At 53.3% G+C, this 19,367-nt stretch overlaps 1 protein-coding gene across 4 annotated transcripts in view; it reads left to right on the top strand.

Moving 5' to 3' along the window:
- Nucleotides 1-1,515, top strand: part of septin9b (septin 9b) — a 58,068-nt gene extending 56,553 nt beyond the window's left edge. For all 4 annotated transcript variants that reach the window (XM_084685111.1, XM_084685110.1, XM_084685109.1 and 1 more), the window contains exon 11: nucleotides 1-1,515. This exon is cut by the window's left edge and continues 404 nt beyond it. The gene's annotated coding sequence lies outside the window, so the exon portion shown is untranslated.
- Nucleotides 1,516-19,367: the final 17,852 nt, after the last annotated feature.

Here is a 19,367-nt window from a genome sequence, read left to right as displayed (position 1 = left end):
ACACACACTCACACACACACACTGTGAGGTCCAGTTTGACCCATCCTTGCTGGCTGATAGACCCAGTGTCATTCAGTTCACATTACACCCCCCCCCCCCCAAGAGGCAAACATTTCCAACTGTTACTCTATCTAGACTGTCGAAAAGCCAGCTTCACACCTTTAGGATATAGACCAGAGATTAGAGGTATAAACGATAACCCCCCCATGATGATGATGATGTGCCATAGTCTAACAGTATAACATAGATATGCCACTGTGTTCTACAGTTGGAACAGGAAATAGATGGTACAAAGAAAGTGTGGCACATTCCATGGTGTGGATTAGTAGAACTAGAATACCAGTCGTCGTTGGCCAGATGTACCTTGCGGCGTGCTGTGCGTCGCTGTGCAGATGAGGGCATGTTGGGGATGAGGGGTTCAAAGGGGTGGGTGGATTTCGACACATCTGCACTGTGTGATGTCACAGTGTGATGTCAAAGTGCGGAGTCGTTTTGGCGGCGCACGTGTCTCTTTTACCGTCGTATTTTCATAAAGTTTTCTACTTTAGATTTTTTTTTTCCTTACGTTCTCCGTGCCAAACCAACCTGTCTATACTTTCATGCAGCCGGGTGGTTGTTTCTGTGTGTCAGGCTCATTCGTTTGTGCTGTGCTTTTGACACGACTCATTTACTATTGTGCTGGTGTTAAGATATGATTGTGCTGGTGTTAAGATATGATTGTGCTGGTGTTTCTGATGAAGGTGGGATGGGTGTAGAACATGGTCGTGGTGCCATCCTACCCTCCTCTTGCTGTCCCCTGTGTACTTCCCAAATAAACGGTCCCTTCTGTTTTCAAGACACGCAAATACACACATTTGATTTATTATATTGTATTTGTGCATCCTGGTAGGAGCCCTCGTACATGGCATGCAATCCAATTTGAAGTGACCGAGATTTGTGAAGAATGCGCACTCTTGCTCCACCTGAAACCTGTTTTTAGTCCCATTGTGTTTTATGTCCATAGTGTCACCCCTGGTTCTGTGTTTTGGGCTCCTTGCGGTGACATGCAGTAGCCAGTGTTCATCTGCCTCAGACCTGCTCTCATAGGGTGCTTAGAGGACAGCCCCTAATATGCCTACCCTCTAAAAGTGTGCAAAAAAGAATTACTGTCCACCACCAGGTATCTCTACGATGTGAATATCTATCTGTAGCAGTAGGCTTACAAGTAGGAGAGTGTAGGTTTATCTAATCTTTTGTTTCTGTCAACTCCATGCACACCTGTGTACCTGACAAGTCGTAACGCCCTGATGAAACAGTTCCAAATAGCCAATCACCCATACAATTATTATATTCAGCGTAACATTCAATTTACATGTTTCCCAGAAGAGTATTCAGTGATCCTTTTGTTACCTAAAAGATATTATTCGTAATAGCCTATGTTTACTGTTGTATAGTTTTCGTGTATTTTGTTATTAGAATACGGTTTATCTTTGATATGCATATCTCAAAGAAATAAAGATTGATATTTTTATTGTTTACAGGTCTGTCTGTCTTGATTTCTAACAATGTATGGTCATGGTCAAGCTTTTAACAGATGATTTTCATTTGACTTTTCATGAGCTACATGCAGGTGATCTCCTTTTAACCAATCAGAGAAGCCCTCAATTTTGGCAATAACCGCACAAACAAGTGTTTGCTATGAATTAGATAATATTGGCGATTTGTTTGGGGCGATGGTTGGTAACTCCTGGAAATGCATTGGGGCTTAGTGCTACCTTGTTTTTCTGAAGTTTGCGTTAACAATAACACGAAACCAGATGTAATTATTAGGACAAGGTAAGCACCTAACGAAGCACAATGCGTTATCGCTGAAGAAGGGATATTCCCAACATTTATTTTTCTGACTGGGTAGCTTCGATTAGCCACGTTCATGTTAACTACACTGAAAGTCCACTCGACTATAACCTTAATCTTCTGGTTTGTGTTCAGTTTATTTATGCATACTTTGGTTATGAAAAGGACACGACATGTTGTTAGCTTTTCACGTCAAAGTAATTCAGTCTGCTTTTGATTTAGGCCAGAGTTAAGATCGTTTCCCAGTTTTGCATCCAACGGTGCAGTCACTCGGTACGACTGACTTGCAATCTCTCCATCTTACCTCCTTTCAGACAGTTTCTCACCTACCTCCTGCCCCTGCAAATTGACCCGTGAGGGCGCGTTATTGTCTGGTGAGGATCAGAAAGGTGAGTCTGGCTCTTTCAGTTCGCGACTGGCCATGGAGACTTGACTGGAATTGAACATCTCCTTGACTCCACAAGGACGACAGCCTTGCAGTCAAAAGGAGCACTAATAAATTACGTCTTAAGATGGAGAGAGGACTCAAGGATAAGCTGTGCAATTCTCACCCTACTCAACCTCGAGGTTAGAGGTCAATTGCTTTAACTTTGTTCACCTGTACTTCACCGTGCATTTATTAAGTAAAAATAGGATGACACAAACAGCCAAGCCCTCAGACAAAATTCCCCACTGAAATTCCTCCCCATTCCTTCACCCCTGCCCCACTCCCTTTGTTACATTTGTGGCCGCTTACAAACGTTCTGAACGCAACCCGGCAAGACCGTTAATTAGCTTGAGCCCATTGAGCTCCGAGGTCCATTATGTTGGCATGCAAATGCTTTTGTTTTGAGCCGTGTGACTGGGTCAGAGTCTTTCCACACCCCTTCCCCTGTGAGACCGCGAGCGTGGCAGGGGTTCGGTCTCAAAATGGCGCCCGCCTTCTTCTCTCACCTTTTTCCCCCGTGCCAGTCGGTCGCTTTGTTCCTCCTTCTCACCCTTTCCTCTGGCTTGCTTTCCCTACCCTTGTCTGCCGCCTGCAGATAAAGAGCAGCTCATTTCTCCATTTCCCTCCCTCCATCCCTCTCTCTCTCTCCAGGCAACATACCAACACCATATCCTTTGAGACGGTGTGTGAGAGAAAAAATTCACCGCTCAGATCCATGGCATAGCTAGCACTCGGTTCCCTTTCTCTCACCTCCCACTACCGCCCCCCCCCCCCTCAACTCCCCGCTCTTCCTCAATTACCTGCCAAAGAGAGCTTTTTGTTTCCTGTATGTAATTAAATTAAATCACTATTCAGTAGAACTTTTCAAGCACACACAGAGAGAGAAATCCCAATTGAGCAGTCACAGTGTTTTGTGTGTATGTGTGTAACTCCTGGGTCACAATTTACTTGTGTTTTCATAACCTTACCGTGAAACCCCCTTCCCACGGCACCGTTCGAAACCTCGTCAGTCAGAACGAGACCCGGGTGATGAAACAAACCCCACGCTGTTTCTAACTCGGTAGTGAGTTGCTACCGTTGCGCAGCAAAGCCCTTGGGACTTGTAGTCCACATGTCAGGGCGATGCCTTCGTGTCAGAGACCGGCGCTGTGTGTTAGTGCTAGTGACGGCTTTGACTCGGCACAGAGGGAGCTGGCATGCTGTGCCACTCTTGTGACGCTCCGGGTGGTCCGCATTAATTAGGCGCTCGCACACACACACACACACACACACAGTCAGACGGACTGGAGCTGCCGAAGAAGACGTCGACGCTCAGGAGTCTTCCTCGTTTTTGTTTTTGACGAGGGTGCATGCGGCCTGCCTCTGGTGTTCTCACGGGGCCGGGACTGACGGCGACAGCCGAGTTCTGTCAAAGCGGTTTGTTTATCGGAATGTTCTGGTAGTGCAAGGGGTCTGATGAAGAGAGAGACGAGCCCGACAGCAAACGATGTCGACATAGTTCACAGGAAAACAAGGAACCGCTCCCCAATCGTCGAGTCCCTCGGCGCTGTTTAGTCACTCCCCGAACCCATGCCAAGTTTTAACAGTGCTCTCAGGGGAACAGTAGACCGCCCCCCTCCCCGCTGCACCATATTGCTTGACAGTGGCATGGTGCCACGGTCCCCCTGGCACGGAGACGCTTACCTCACGCTCAGACGAGACCCCCCCCCTGGAGGGTCACCAGGCGTCACTCGGTCTGCAGGAGATCACTGGTCGGGGAGTTGTGGTGTATGGAGGGGAGACCGAGTGCACACAGGAGCCCTATCAGAATGGAAAGAGTTGTAGGGGGGGAGGGAGGGAGGGAGGGAGGGAGGGAGGGAGGGAGGGAGGGGGCTGTGTGCTGTGTGTGTTGGCTGTGTGGTTACCGGGCAGACTTGGTCCTGCTCCAGCTCTAGTGTTGCCCTGCTAGTCTGCCGCTCTGTCTCACAACTCAGACACCGTCAGTCTCATCCTCAGGATCTCCAGAGGTATGGACTCTCTCTCTCACACACACACACACACACACACACACAGCTGAAGTCAGAAACCCCTCAGTCGTGTTCTCAGACTGCTCCTCCATTCCCGTCTGCGAGTAAAGACGAGCCGAGCCCAAAACAAAAGATCGCCAACCCCGCGCTGCTGCCCCCCCCTCCTCACACCCCTCCTGTCTGCCCCGCCGCGCAACCAATCAACGCAAGGTAATTTGTCGCTAATTAATTGCGGTTTGTTGATGGCTTTCGCATACGATCAAAGCTCTGCATGGTTGTTTTGGTTCGTTTTTTTTTTTTTTGTGGGGGGGGAGATTTTTGTGTGTTGTGTTGGTCGTTTCGCTGATCGCAAATTGGCACTTTTGGAGAATCGCGGCGTCGTCATCCCTCCCCTTCCCACCTCCCCCCGTGTGTGAAGTGGGCGTCCAGACGCCACCCCCCTCTCCCCACGCTGTCCCCCCGCAATGCGGCCCCCCGTCGCCCCCTCGCGCTGCCCCCTCGCGCTGCCCGCCACGCCCCACAGCCCCAGAGCCCCAGAGCCCGCCCGCCAGCCTCCGAAAAAACAAACGCGGCGGCGCTCTAGCTCCACCCTGTCGTTTGTCGACGTACGTTAACGGCGTCTCGTCCATCTGTTTCGTTTGTTTCCTTCTCCCTCCCCTCCCCACCCCTCCCTTCCCCGTTTCCATCCATGTTCCGCACAGCCCCCGCCCCCCAGTTCCCACGTCACCCCCCCCTCCCCCCCCCCTGTTTTCCTTGGCTCCCGGCCAGCCATGGCGTGGCAGAGTGGGGGGAGGGGCCGGCGCCCTGCCCTCCCCGTATGCAAATTGCCCCCCTCGTTTTGGGTTTGATTAAAAGACAGCTGCATGTTTGATTAAACTCATCGACGGCGGCGTAGGAGGACGGAGGAGATGAGGAGGCGTCGGTTCCCTCGGTCGCCAGGCTGGGAGAGGAGGACAAAAGGACTACCCAGGGACTCCTTTGGTGGCTAATGGTCTGGACGGGCTTATTTAGGTTGGCGTCGGAGTGCGGTGGCACTCGTGAGGTGACGTCAGTGTGATCACGGGAAGGAACCGTCGGGTGAAAACACACAAAGATGTTCCAAGCACAAGCACCGGGGGCGAAGCCAGCCGCTCTTGTTAACACCAGCGGGCCGGCCGACCCCCCCCCCCCCAAAAAAAATAAAGGCGACATTATTGAGTCAGACAATCCATCTCCAGTCTCGGAAGCGAGACACGGTGGAGGAAGTGAAGGAGTCTGGTCTCAGATCAGGTATTCACCTGACAGGGGAGGTTGTCCTTCTGGGTCCTGTGCCCCACGTCCTTCACGACCGTCCCCAGTGCTGTCCCAGAGGGCTGGAGGAGGGTGGTGGAGGAGGAGAAGGTTCCCTCTGGGGGGAAGGTAGAGTGATGTATGGGTGGGTGTGCCCACTAGGAGGGCGGGGAGGGGGCGGGGGGGGGGGGCGCCGTTGGCATCCAGCCAAATCAACTAGAATCTGCGGGGGGGGGGGGGGGGGGTGAAGGATGGAGGGGGGGGGGGGCTCTGCATAACCAATCAGAAACAATAGACGGAGACGGGAGAGAGGGAAGAAAAGGCGCAGGAGAAAGAGGGCGTAGAGGGGGTGTCACCCAGACGTGGTGTGTTGATAGAGAGTGTGTGTGTGTGTGTGTGTGTGCCGCAAGGAAGTGGGCAGGTGCAAGGGATGGCTAGACCGGCCCCACAAAGTCAAGGACACACACAGGAGAACAGATTGAACATCATGCCGACAAACTAGGCTGCCCCGTGCTTACATGCAGGGGGGGGGGGTGAGGGTGGGGACACACACACAGTCAGCCTCCGTTAATAACCAGAAGCAATCACAGTCCATTCTTATTCACACTGCAGGGGAGCCCATACGAGGCTGTTCTATACGCGTTACATAGGTGTCAGTGCTGCATGCTATACACTGCTTTTTTTTCTTCTTCCCCATATTGGCACGCCTGGCACCCTACAGCTCGTGCTCTAGCCTGGGGTTACAGGATTAGAGAACGCTCGCCTTCCGTCCCGCTTCAAACGCGAGTATTTCCCGTGTCACGCAGATAGCCAATCACCAGGCTCGACGGCCCCCCAGTCACGTCGCCATGCTCGCGGCTTCCTCTGACGGCTGAATCGACACACTAGCCTGCAGGCGGCTGCCGTGAGGAAGGGGACGTGGGCACCGTATGGGGGGGAAAGCTAGGACGATCCTTGACTGACAGGGGCTCCCCAAAAATTGAAAAACTAATAAAAATCAACAACAACAAAAAAATAATGGGGCCCAAAATTCCTGGCGGCGCCCCTGCCAGCCAGGGCCTGCCTGTCTCAGTGTGAGTTGGGAATGTTCTGGAAGCAAAGGGGTTCTCCGTGGACGTTTTCGGTGTTGGTTGGTGGTTAGAGGGAGCCGTGTGTTAACGGCAAGGCCTCGGGAGAGGGAACCAGAGTGGATGAGCTGTGTGTCTGAGCCCTGCGTGAGGGGGACTGAGCGTGGGGCTGGTGTGCGTCAGTGCTGGCCGCCGCCACACTGCCCCCTGGTGGATCTTTTGGGGACGTCCGTTTGTCTGCAGGGGCCGAAAGCAAATTCCTCTTGGAGTTTGCGACACTAATGCACATCCTGATCCACGACGCCCCTTCGCTCCCTCTTCACCCCCGTCCTCCTCCTCCATCACTCTCATGTTATCAATTCAGGGTTTTCTCTGGGAAAATGTAAGCTAAGCTCACCTTATTTACATTTATATGATCAGATTTTCTTTGCGTATGGATGGTATGCAAATTTGCCCTTTTCCCAGGGTTTGGCACTGAGTGCTCAGATGTGTTGCCGAGGAGAAAAAATAAATAATAATAACGTTGCCCTCCAGGAGGAAACAGACTCAAGTTAGGATTTCTGGACCTCATGAATTCGGTAATGATACATTTTGTTTACTCTAACCCCTGAAAGCCTTATGGTTATATTTGAGCCACAGCCTAACTCAAGATAGACATTTCAAGTGTGAATCAATCTCTCTATGGCTGTGTGTGTGTGTGTGTGTGTGTGTGTGTGTCTGTGTATAGGTGTGTTTTTGTTGCTGCCCTTAGGTGCCCCTAATATCCTTTTTCATTTTCCCTCCAATGGTCTCCAAATTCAGTCGCAAGGGTTTTGTGAAAAGTAGCGACCGCTGCGTTCACCCGCTCACATGGCACCTGTCTAAACCCCCCCCCCGTCTCAACCCCTCCCCCCCCCCCTGTCTCAACCCCCCCCCCTCATCTCAACCCCCCCCCCCTCGTCGGGAGAGGTAGAAGAATGAAAGAAAAACCCGAGAGCTGGCCTGATGAATCCAGTCAGCCTGAGTTGATTTGAAATGCCTCAGCGCCCGCACGTGTGTGTGTGTGTGTATGTATTTGTATGCACCCGTGTGTGTATATGTGTGTGTGCCTCTGTGCACCCGTGTGTGTGTGTGCACCCGGGTGTGTATGACTGGTCTGCTCAAGCACTACTCCCCCGACCCCATTGTGAAACGAACGGCCGGGCATTGATTTCGGGGAGAGTGAGTGTGTGTGTGTGTGTGTGTGTGTGTGTGTCTGGTTGGTGCAGTGGGACTAGCACTCCAGCAAATTGCTTTCTGCCAGCATATTGCCAACGCCACTCTTTATTCCTGAGGACGAGAAGGAACGTCTCGGACACATCCAGACCCAGACCCAGGCCCTAGCTTGGGGCTCATCCAGCCCCAGCCCCAGGCCCCAGCTTTGGGCTCATCCAGCCCCAGACCCAGGCCCCAGCTTTGGGCTCATCCAGCCCCAGACCCAGGCCCCAGCTTGGGGCTCATCCAGACCCAGACCCAGGCCCCAGCTTTGGGCTCATCCAGACCCAGACCCAGGCCCCAGCTTTGGGCTAATCCAGCCCCAGCCCCAGGCCCCTGCTTGGGCCTCCGGGCTCCAGCCCTGCCTGGATCTCTCCCGCCCCTGCCTGATGAAATGCTGATGCCGAATATATAACCGACACTCCAAGCGAAACCTAATAATATAATCAGGTAATAAGAAATTAATTTTCTCCCTGGCTGCACTTTGACTGGGGTGTTGATACAAGGGGGACGGAGTCATGGCGAAGGGATTGCAGCCTCTCTCTCTCTCCGCCTCCCTCGCTCTCTCATTTCTTTCTCTCCACCTATGGCTCCAGAGACACGCTCCAGTGCCTTGCAGCCTCCCAACATACTTTCACACCCCCGTACGTCTGTCACCAACCGTCCCTCCCTCCCTCCCCCAGCCCCCCCTCTTCCTCCGCTAGACACCCCTCCCTCCCTTCCCCTCTCCACCAGCCCCTCCCTCCACCTCCCCCCCCTCTTCCTCCGCTAGACACCCCTCCCTCCCTCCACCTCTCCACTAGCCCCTCCCTCCACCTCTCCCAGCCCCCCCTCTCTTTCTCTGCCACACACCCCCTTCCTATCTCCATCCCTCCATTACCCCCCCCACCCCTCCCTCCGCACCTGCTCCCTCCACTCTCTGTCCTACATACCCGACAGTCCTCCCCCTCTCATCTAGCCCCGCCCCCTCCGCCCCTCATCCGTTCTCCCTCACCCTCTGTCGTCCATCAGACTGGTGTCGCTGCCCGCCGACCTGGAGGTCGTCATGTTCTGTGTTTGACCCGGTCACCACAGAAACAAGGCGGCGTCTTTTGAACTCCGCCCGTGAAACCCGGTGACCTAATAACTGTGATGCGGTTTGCCCCCCCCCCTCTCTCTCTCTCTCTCTCTCTCTCTCTCTCTCTGTCTCTCTGTCTCTGTCCCTCTACCTTGGCAGAGTTCATTAGGAAGCAGGGGTCCATTGGTGTCAGAGCAGTGCTGTTTTATTGGTCCTCCTCTTTCGGCCCCCGGCCTCCAAGAGGGAGCCATCAATAAAGCCCCCCCATGCCCCCCCCCCCCCCCCCCAAACCACACACACACACACAAACCCTGTGCCAGTGTGTTTTACCTCCTCTGCTACCGCCATGGCACACTCATCCGTCTCCCTTGTTTCCCACCCCCCCTCTCGCCCCCCCCTCTCCCCCCCCCCTCTCGCCTCCCCCACCGCTGCCCCACCTGAGCGCATTTGTCATCCGCCCCTCTGCTTTATGAGGCTCGGCCGCCCGCCGCTGATGGAAAACGCGCCGGCAATATGCAAAAACGCAAAAAAAAGGTAAACGCGAGTTGCCTCGGCAACGGCAGCCGAGGTTATTTCCGAGCGCTGATGGAAATCAATGTCATGTGCCAGGCTCCTTTCGTCCTCGGGAAAATTAGAAAAGGGGGTGGGGGGGGGGCAGCGAGACAGAGAGAGAGAGAGAGAGAGTGTGGTAAGAGCGTGGAGGAGGAGGAGGAGGAGGAGAAGGAGGAGGGAGGGCTCTAAGGACAAAGAAAAATGAGGTGGAGGAAATACAAATCTGGTTTCCTCCTCCCTCCCTAAACCTGAAGGGCTCTTGACTTTTTCTTCAAAGGAGTTCAAGGCACCCTGCCCTTTCATTAGGACTCTGCTCTCCCTCCATCTTGGTTTTTATGTGTGTGTGGATCTTCTCTCCTTCTTGTCCATCGTCAGCAGTCGGCAGTGATGTGCTGTCTTCCGTCCATCTTATTTGCTTATGCCCAAAGAGATAAACAGACCCTGCAGGAAGCAGGAAGGTATCACAAGACGATATAAGCGTCTATGGGAAGGGAAAGGGGGAGGGAGGAGGGAACACAATTTGGCTCGTTGTCTGACTAATCTGCCCTGTGATACCAGGCAGGCTTCCCCCACGGCGACAACAACCCCATTGGTCCGAAGGTTCGGACCGGAGCATTGCAGCCTCTGAAGCGAGTGTGACTCGGTGTCTGGATGGCGTGTCACTGGCTGCGTCCTCGGTCCCTGTAGTGCTCCCCTCACATGGAACCAGGCCAAATGTGTCTCGCCCTCCTCTGGAGGAAATCAGTGCATTTCTTTACCTTAGACCTCGGTAACCGTCTGACGTTGTATGTGTGTGTGTGTGTGTGTGAGAGACAACCACCAAACCGGGGTGGAATAGCTGGCCCATGCCGTGGCCTCGTGGCCTCGTCATTTGCATACTTAACACGGCGTTCACAGTCCGGTTGACACATTTACAACCCGCCACTTACCCCATTACTGGATGTCCCCAGTGGCGGCCATGTTTGCTGTGTCTGCACTCTCTCTCACTCTGGGCTTGCTTCCCTCTGTGTGGCGTGCGATTGGGGCGCGTGCGGCACATCCCAAGGAGAGTCCCATTGAGGCATTCCCGCGAATAACGGACGAAAAACACAATTGGTGTTAATCTTTTCCGCCGCTGTTGTTTATTTGAAGTAGCGTGCACACGTGGGGATATTTCCTCCCCCTGTATTAACACATCGCTTGTGCGAAGGCTGGAATGAGTTGGTTCTGCCGTCTGTAGCAGATGGCAGAACGCCTACAGATGCGCACTCTCTCTCTCTCACACACACACACCCACACACACACATACACACCCACACCCATACACACACCCACACACACACACACACATACACACCCACACCCTGCAGGTATTTGGAGGAGCATTAATAAGTATTAATGATTTGCCATTAAAGGTTTAATTTGGGCTGCCTCTTTTGCTCTCGCTGTTTCATTTGAGTCTTAAATAAACTCCCTGCAGCTTTACTACTGCTTCCCCCCCTCGCTCCCCCTTCCCTCCTCCCCTCGCTCCCCCCCCCCCTTCGCTCCTCCCCTCGCTCCCCCCCCCCCCCAGTTTATCCCTGACCCTCTGCTTTGGGAGGCAAACAGAACCATTTGTATGTAGCCAACACCTGCAGGCGCCGAATAAGAACTGTATCACCGAACCCGTACGGGTGCAACTCCCAAGTCAACCGCCCCCCCCCCCCCCCCCACCACCACCCACAGCCCAGGGCCTGGCAGGCTCTGTCTCCAAGACACCGTGGCACCCGGCTCCTCCTGGAACTGTTGGATCTCGCTGGCCGTCCGTACTCCCCATCCGATAGTCCCCGCTTCTTTTTTCGGTCTCGGTGCTGAAGTTCCATCTGTCGCGCTCCACGTCATCGGATGACTGGGGTCTGTTACAGTTGGAGAATCACCACCAACACACACACACACGCAGCTGCGCAGTTGATCGTTCATCGTAACCAGGCTCAGACAAATGAGCTGGAATGCTGATTAGGTTGGCTCAAGTTGGCTCCGCTTCTTCAACAAATCATTTGGATTGTTGCCACGTATGGCGCCTGTGGGCAGGAGGCATCGAACGAATGTCGTTCCTGCTTCTGTCCGTGTTTGTCTCCCTGTATTTGTGCTCCTAGTTTGTGAGGGCTTTGAAGTGCATGCATGCTTTTTTTTTTACTGACGGTGAAGAGCCTTGCTCACCTTTACTTCTCCTTTGAAACCCCTCTGAGGCAGGAACGCCCTTGAACCACGTTCGCTCTCTGTCGCCCCGTGTCAGATTCCTCCCGGAGAACCATCGTAAGCCATCTTTTCAGCGATTCCATCGACCTCGTCTCGGGTCCAAGCGCAAGGAAGGAAAGAAGAAAGGGAGGATTGCATGAAGGGAGAACAGGATGAACGAGCGGAAGAGGGGAGCAAGCGGGCACGCCAAACACTGTGGCTCGCGCACGCGCGGAGTGATGACCGGAAACTTCCGTCTGTTTAACGCTCTCGGACAGGCTGTGCTTCCAGGCCCACGCCGGCGAGCCCACACTCCCCGACGCACCCTGGCCTCCTCACGGGAGAATGGCCGATGAAACAGAAGGGGAGGGTAACTCCAAGACATAAGGGGAGATATTCAAAGAGATGGGGAGGGAATTTGGGGGGGGGCTAAACGTGAGAGAGAGAAAGGGAGAGCTCCAGTGTTGTGGGCCCCCTGACAGAGTGCCGCTCTGTGCTCAGCCAGTTCATCGCTGTCATTCCTTACATCTTTTGACATTTTCAATTATGTCTTTCACACATGGCTGGCCCCCTGCTTTCTCTCTCCATCTCTCTCTCTCTCTCTCTCTCTCTCTCTCTCTCTCTCTCTCTCTCTCTCTCTCTCTCTCACCCACACACTCTCCATCTCTCTGTCTCTCTTTCTGTCTCTGTCTCTCTCTCACTCACTCACTCTCTGTCTCTTTCTCTCTCTCTCCCCTCGCGCCTCTGCCTTCCCTTCACCTCAATTCCATTTCCTTTTTAACTCGGTGCCCCCCCCCACACTCCACCAAGCGCTCCACTCGCCTTGTTTGTGTGCCAGGCCCTTTTGATATGTGGGGGGTCAGATAGCCAGGGGATCCCATTACTCCAGTGCCCCGTGGCTAGGCGGCCGATGGATGAAGTGGAGAAGAAGGAGGGAGGGGGGGAGGGACAGGGAGGGACCCAATTGATGGGGAGAGATATCAGGTAAGGGGGGGGGGGAGGTAGCGAAGGAGGAGAGAAGGGGGGGGGGAGGGTGTTGTCAGATATGTCAAGGACTCCCGCTGAATTTATTTAGCGCTCCTGTTAGGGAGAGAGCGTGGGGGGGCGGGGACAGAATTCTTCTGTAATATTTCTACTGCAGAAGAAAAAGCCTTTTGCAGAGAGGTGTGGTTGAACCGTGTGAGGAAAAGTACCGCGCTCTATCTTGTGTTCTTGTGTTTGTTTGTTCGACTGAATCTCCCAGCAGCATTCAGCATGTTCAGCAGAGTTCAGCAGGATTCAAAGTCTCAGTCCATCCGTTGACGTCATCTGGCCGCAGGTTAACTCTCTCGGGATTGGCTGCCTGATGAACTGATACGATTCATTGATTTGGTGTTGGCCGATTGTTTACGCCCTTTCCTCAGATGTCTTGGAACTGCCCTTGCCGCAGCGAATCGAGGGATTCCCTCCTCTGGCTCGACTTATGTCATCGGGGAAGGTTGTAATGACCTCAGCATAATCGGCGCCATTATGAAACAGGCTCCTGCTCCATCACCCACTCCATCATCCTCACCATGCCCACTCAGGCCTGTGGCTCAGGGCATGACTCCTGTGGTCTCCCCTCACACCTCCATGGCTTCACTCTCCGCCTTCCAGCGGCGGGCCGGAGATTACCCATGAAGCCGAGGACCATTTAGCAACGTGCCAGGCCGAGTGAGGAGAACAAGCGGGTTGCTTATTTGCCAAATTTGGCAACCCAGGCCACGCTCGCCAAACCAAGGGGTCAGTTAAAGGGGGGGTTGAAGGCCGGGGTTCTTGTTTGCTGTCAGGTTCCCGATTGGGGTGGGTTGCCAGGTTTGCTGTTTTCAACCCCCCACCCCACTTTGCGGGTCTGAACCCTGGCCTTTCAGGAGGAGATCTCTCTTTCAAGTCGTGGACGGGGGGGGAGGGGTCGGAGGGGGGTGGACGGGGGGGAGGGGTCGGAGGGGGGTGGACGGGGGGGAGGGGTCGGAGGGGGGTGGACGGGGGGAGGGGTCGGAGGGGGGTGGACGGGGGGGAGGGGTCGGAGGGGGGTGGACGGGGGGAGGGGTCGGAGGGGGGTGGACGGGGGGGAGGGGTCGGAGGGGGGTGGACGGGGGGGAGGGGTCGGAGGGGGGTGGACGGGGGCTTCGCTGGTGCAAGCTGAACAAGAGAGATGGGGGGAGTCATCGTCAAGGGCTGATTAACGAGCTTTTAATTTAATCAGCGATAGCCATCTCGGCGGGCTCTCCGCGTGGCCCTGTAGAAGCGTATTATTTTTAACAAGTCTGTGATCTCTCCTTCCGTTCTTTTCTCTCTCTCTTCCCCCCTGCCCCCCTCCTCTCCTCCTCTTTTCTTCGGGTCCTTATCAGTGTCAGAGGCAGGACTGTGAATGGAAGGGCAGTGATTAATGGAGATTTAAGACCTGTGGAGGATGTCTACTCACTCACTCTCTGTCTCTCTCTCTCTTTCTGTTTCTCTCTCTCTCTTCTTCTTTAAATGTAGTATTGCCCTCCCCATCTCTCTGTCAATGAAATTCTGACTGCTGCGGACGGTGTTTCAGTCTGGGCTGCTGCCGTCGTCAGGAAATTACAACAGAGCCAATTACAGTGATGAGAGTTATAAAGATAGGAGAGGATACTTATCTTACATGGTCAGATTCCTGCGTGTGTGCATGACTGTGTGCTTGGTTGTGTGTGTGCGTGAGAGAGAAAGTCGCCGAATCCGCCAGTCTGTTTTCGCGTGTGCTTCCAACCCCCTCCTCTGGGAAGAAAAAAAAAAACAACCCCAAAAACAACACTGCAGGAATAGGAAGAGAATGTTTTTGTCCAGAAGTTTGGTGAGAGACTAACTCCACTCTCCCCCGCGGTGGTTCAGTATCAAAGGACAGATGAGCCCCCCCCCCCCCCCCCCCCAGGCCTCCCTCAACTCTAAACCCCCCCCCCCAAAGAAATGGCCACCCTGCATGTCCCTGCTCAGCAGTAGAGGTCGTTCATTCTCTGGTAATTAGAAACGATGACACGAAAAAAAGCTTTGCGGCAAGTCCGAGACGTCTGAAGCAGAGCAGAGGAAAAGCTTTTAATTCTACTTCAGATCTCGAAGTGGATACACCCTTTATCTTAACCGTGAATAGCGGTGAGTACTGGGAGGTAGAAAATGACTCACCCACCCCCCTCGCTTATCACTCTCAAAGGATTCGGCCCCCCTAGATTGCCCCAACCCCACCCCCCCTCCAGATTGACACATTGCCTATTTAACATACAGAAGAGAAAGTGCTTTCAGTCAGGGTGACAGTGCACATGCGAGTGTGCGTATGGGCGAGCGAGCGAGGGGTTGTCATTTCAGCTCCAGTTTTTGGTGTGCGGCCGTGCGCGTGGAGGGGGCTTGGGGTGGGTGGGGGGGGGGACATGGGTGCTCCTCTCCTCTCTCAAAGAGAGGTATTGCCTCCCTTATTGCCGTTGAAAAGGCCCATCAGTGCCAGGCTGTGCTGATGTATGTCTCCCCCCCCCCGCCCCTCCTCTACCTCCAGCTCCTTCCATTAGGTTTACAATATCCCCCCATTGTTCACACGCGTGTTATCGTCTGATCCCAGACCTGACGGAGGGACCCGGAGCAGACAATCAAACAGAGAGGAGGGGGGGGGAGGGGGGAGGGGGAGAATGGAGGAGAGTGGGGGGGTTGGGGAGGAGGAGGAGGGGATGGAGGGAGGGAGGGGGAGAATGGGGGGAGGAGGAGGAGGAGGGGATGGAGGGGGTGAGGACGTGAGGGGGGGGGGGAGGGGGGAGGGGGGAGGGAGAGGAGGGGATGGAGGGAGGGAGGAAGGAGGAGAATGGGGGGAGGAGGGAGGAGGAGGAGGGGATGGAGGAAGGGGGGGGAGGGAGGGAGGGGGAGGACGTGAGGAGGGGGGAGGAGGGAGGGAGGGGGAGGACGTGAGGATGATGAGGAGGAGGACGTGAGGATGATGAGGAGGAGGACGTGAGGATGATGAGGAGGAGGACGTGAGGAGGAGGTAGCCCGAGGAGAGATGTCCATCTATAGCAGGGTTTATTGCCTCCGCAAGAAAAAGGCGGAGGATGATGAGTGTGTCAATGTGCAACGGCTCGTCTTCCGAGATATGGGCCAGAGTGGTCGAGGTCCATTTGGACGTGACGTTTATTGCTGCGGGGAGGTGTGTTATGTAGGCAAGGTGGTGCAGGTTGGCTGTGGAGATAAGGTGGAGTGGCCTATCTCAGAGGGCTTTAAGTAGATGGGCTGTGCTGCCATCTGAACCTTTATTACCTTTAATATGGTGAGGTAAGATGGGGTGTTGAGATGTGTATGTCCATCAGTGTGTGTGTGCGTGTGTGTGTGTGTGTGTGTGTGTGTGTGAGCCCCCTTTTGTGTGTGTGGGTGCATAGGTCTGTGTGCATGAGATATTAAACAGTGTGTCTCCATGATCAGAAGGGAAGCTGGATTTTGATGTAACTCACAGCTAGGTGAGTCACATTTGCTCATTCCTGGAAATGGCCGTTGTGGAGGAGGAATAAGAGGCAGAAGTATCCCTGCACTGATTGAAGGGAACAGAACCAGTGTGGGGGGGGGGGGAGGGTATTTGTCTGTCATGGTGATAAAATGAAAAGCCATGGATTACCAGTAATGCGTCAAGGCACAATTGAGTGGACTATTTTAGTACGTATCTGCACAAGTGAACGCGTTAGCTTGGCAACTGTTGTTATTGTCTCGCTGACTTTCAAGTAGTAGTCTAAATTCTCTTCTGAAATGTAATGGCATGTTGCACTGTACGGGCCTTCATTTCCCCTGAGGAACAGCTTCATCGGTGCACAATGTCTCCCTCTGAGACACACCTTCTGCAGGAGGATGGAGAGAGCAGGGGGGGGTGGGGGTGGGAGGGTGGAACAGGAATGACTAGACTAGTTTCAACTGTGGGGAGGACTAGGGAGAAGTTTTAATATCTCTAAATCAATGGCTGGATATTGAAAGTGTCACCTAATTGAAAATGATTTAGGACACTCGGCTGCCTGGCAATCATGTATAAATTCACTCCGCGGCCGACGCCCATAACCCAAGTCTCTCTATTTCTGCTTTATGAGTCATTTGCATGGCGGGGGCCTTGGAGAGGATAAACCATGCAAATGATATGAAGCTCTGCACAAGGTGATGGATCCCCCTCCCTCCCTCGGCTCCATCTCTCTCCCTCTCTCCATCCCCGCCCCTCCTTACCCCCAGGAGAAATTGCATTCTGCCGCTGCTGCCTTTGTCCAGAAAAGTCATTTCTCTTGTTGTCTCCCGGCAGCTTTTATTCTTTCTTCTTCTACGTTTTTTTTTCTTTACGGCTTGCTACACAGGTTGACATGCACCTGGCCCATACCCATGGCGCGGGAAAACCGCCGTTTTCTGTCTGAGAGGCTGTGGCGTCGTGTGTGCGGAGTTCTCGTCTGTGTTGTGAAATGAAAGGGTAGACGATTGCCTGGCTTTGCACCAGGCCTCCGTTCAAACGGAATCCCTCGGAGATGGAAAAGGTTTGCTCCTTTCCTGTTCCACTGATTCCATTTGTGCGCCTGGTGCGAGTATAATCGAGCGTTTTCTATCTCTTTATATATACATGTATCTAAAACGGTTCCTTTTCTGTATTTCAAAGAAGTTCAAAGAACATTCAGTGTCCTTATATTGTACTTATGTTCAGGGGCGCCGCCAGGAATTTTGGGCCCCATGATTATTTTTTTTTATTTTTTTAATTATTTCTATTGGTTTAAAAATGTTTGTGTGGCCCCTGTCAGTCAGTGGCCCCTTAGAATTGTCCTTACTTTTTCCCCCTATACGGCGCCCCTGCTTATGTTAGTACCACCGCACATCGGCTAGCACGGATGTCCCCTGTTGGTTTGTTAGGCTGCGTTAGTCTGGTTCGGTCTGAGGCCTCAAGGATTCTCCACTGAGCTCAACTCTCCTAGGTGTTTACGTCAGAGTCATTAGTCTCCTATTACTGTGTTAAACAAGCTCTGGAAAGGAGCTGAGAGCCAATACCAAGTCTCCAAGGCTTTAGTTTTTTGGGCCTTGGAGAAAAGAAAAGGCGACTGAAAGGTTCTCTCGTCAAGGGAAAGAAGTAAATGAGAGAGAAGCAGGATTCAAAGTAAAAAAAACAACCCCCCTCAAAAAACACTTCTCCACCGAGACCCTTCAACAGCATTTCCTCTCCTCCTCTCTTCCCCCATTCCTCTGCTTCCTTCTTGTCCTTCTCCCCCCCCACCCCTCTCCACCCTTTCCGTTGGATAAAAAAAAGAAAAGCGAGAGGATGAGTGTCCTACAGATCCCCAGTACACGGTCGCCCTTTATGACGGAAATAAAGAATTTACGACTCAAATCTTTTACCTCCGTCTCCTGAGAGAGATGGGGGGGGGGGGTGAGACATGAGAAAAACGGAGACAGATGGAGAGCAACAAGAGAGCCGTATAAATATTTCACCTGTATTTCTTCTGGAAATTGGACACCATTTACGCATGGCGTAAAATCAAATATATACCTAGTGTGGTGTGAAATGCACGAGGCCGGACGTCGGCCGTTTGGGTCGGCTGTGGCGGTTGAAGTGTGAATCAGAGGCCCGTAATATCCGCCGCTGTTTGGCTTTGCCAGTGGTGAAATAGGGCATGTCCCACTGGGGGGGGGGGGTCATCTGTGTGAAAACACTCCTGCCCTCGTTTTGCTGCCTGCTTTGCGGTTCCGGTTCATTCACCAGATACGACAGTCCTCGTGTTTGCGTGTGTACGTCAGTGATAGTGTGTGTAAGATGGTAAGTATGATGATTCTGTGCTCGTGCTTGGATGTGTGTGTGTGTGTGTGTGTGAGAGAGAGAGAGAGAGAGAGAGAGAGAGAGAGTCTCTACAGTGACGGAGCGACTGCTGCAGTCTCAAGTGTTGCCCAGGGAGATTGCGTGTGCAGTCACAGCCTTGTTTGTCTTCCAGTGCAGCTCAAACAATGGCTCCCCGCAGGCTCATTCTCAAGCTAATTGAGAGACTACACCGACATCTGATGGAGCCACTCTCCACACAGTCTCTCTCACACACACTCACACACACTCACACACACTCACACACACTCACACACACTCACACACACTCACACAAGTGCCCCCAGAGAATTACCGAAGGACACGCTGTGTAAAGTACACAAACGCGCAGGAAAACAAACCCGCGTCCCTTCCCGTGTTAACCCAAGTAAACTAGATAGTCAACGTCTCGTTCTAGCGTCGTCGCGGTGTTCCGGCACGCGCCCGAGCGCAGGCAAGGTGCTGGAGGGGGCCTGCTGACGCCAGGAAGTGTGAACAGGGAGAGGAGAGGACAGTCCACACCTCCACAGCTCCTCCACGCTCCAGCTCCATTAGTCTGGCCCTGTCCCGCCATCAGGAGGATCACCAGCAGAAACAAGTGGATTAGGACTTCTAACAGGGACAGGCAATTCCCCTTGATGGATGACAGCACTCGTGGTGTAGCGGCGCCCGGGAGTGGATGTGGCGTGTGTGGGTGTCTGTCTGAGTGTTTCTCTGTGAGTAGACTAAACAGTGTGGAAGAGCAGTGCTCGGAGTCGTGTGCATCCGTGTAATAACCTTCATTTTTTCTCTTTTTAAATACTAGTCAACCACACCGCAATTCAAGACACGTTTTTCTTCCCGGCATAAAAGACAAGGGCTCGGATGTCAATATCAATATTTGCTGTCGTGCTACCGTGCCATTGAGTTT

This window comes from Hypomesus nipponensis, chromosome 21, assembly GCF_054491055.1.
Source record: "Hypomesus nipponensis isolate SF chromosome 21, ASM5449105v1, whole genome shotgun sequence".
Taxonomy (NCBI): Eukaryota; Metazoa; Chordata; class Actinopteri; order Osmeriformes; family Osmeridae; genus Hypomesus; species Hypomesus nipponensis.
The sequence above is the reverse complement of the archived record's forward strand: the minus strand, read 5'-3'. Positions and strand labels throughout refer to the sequence as shown.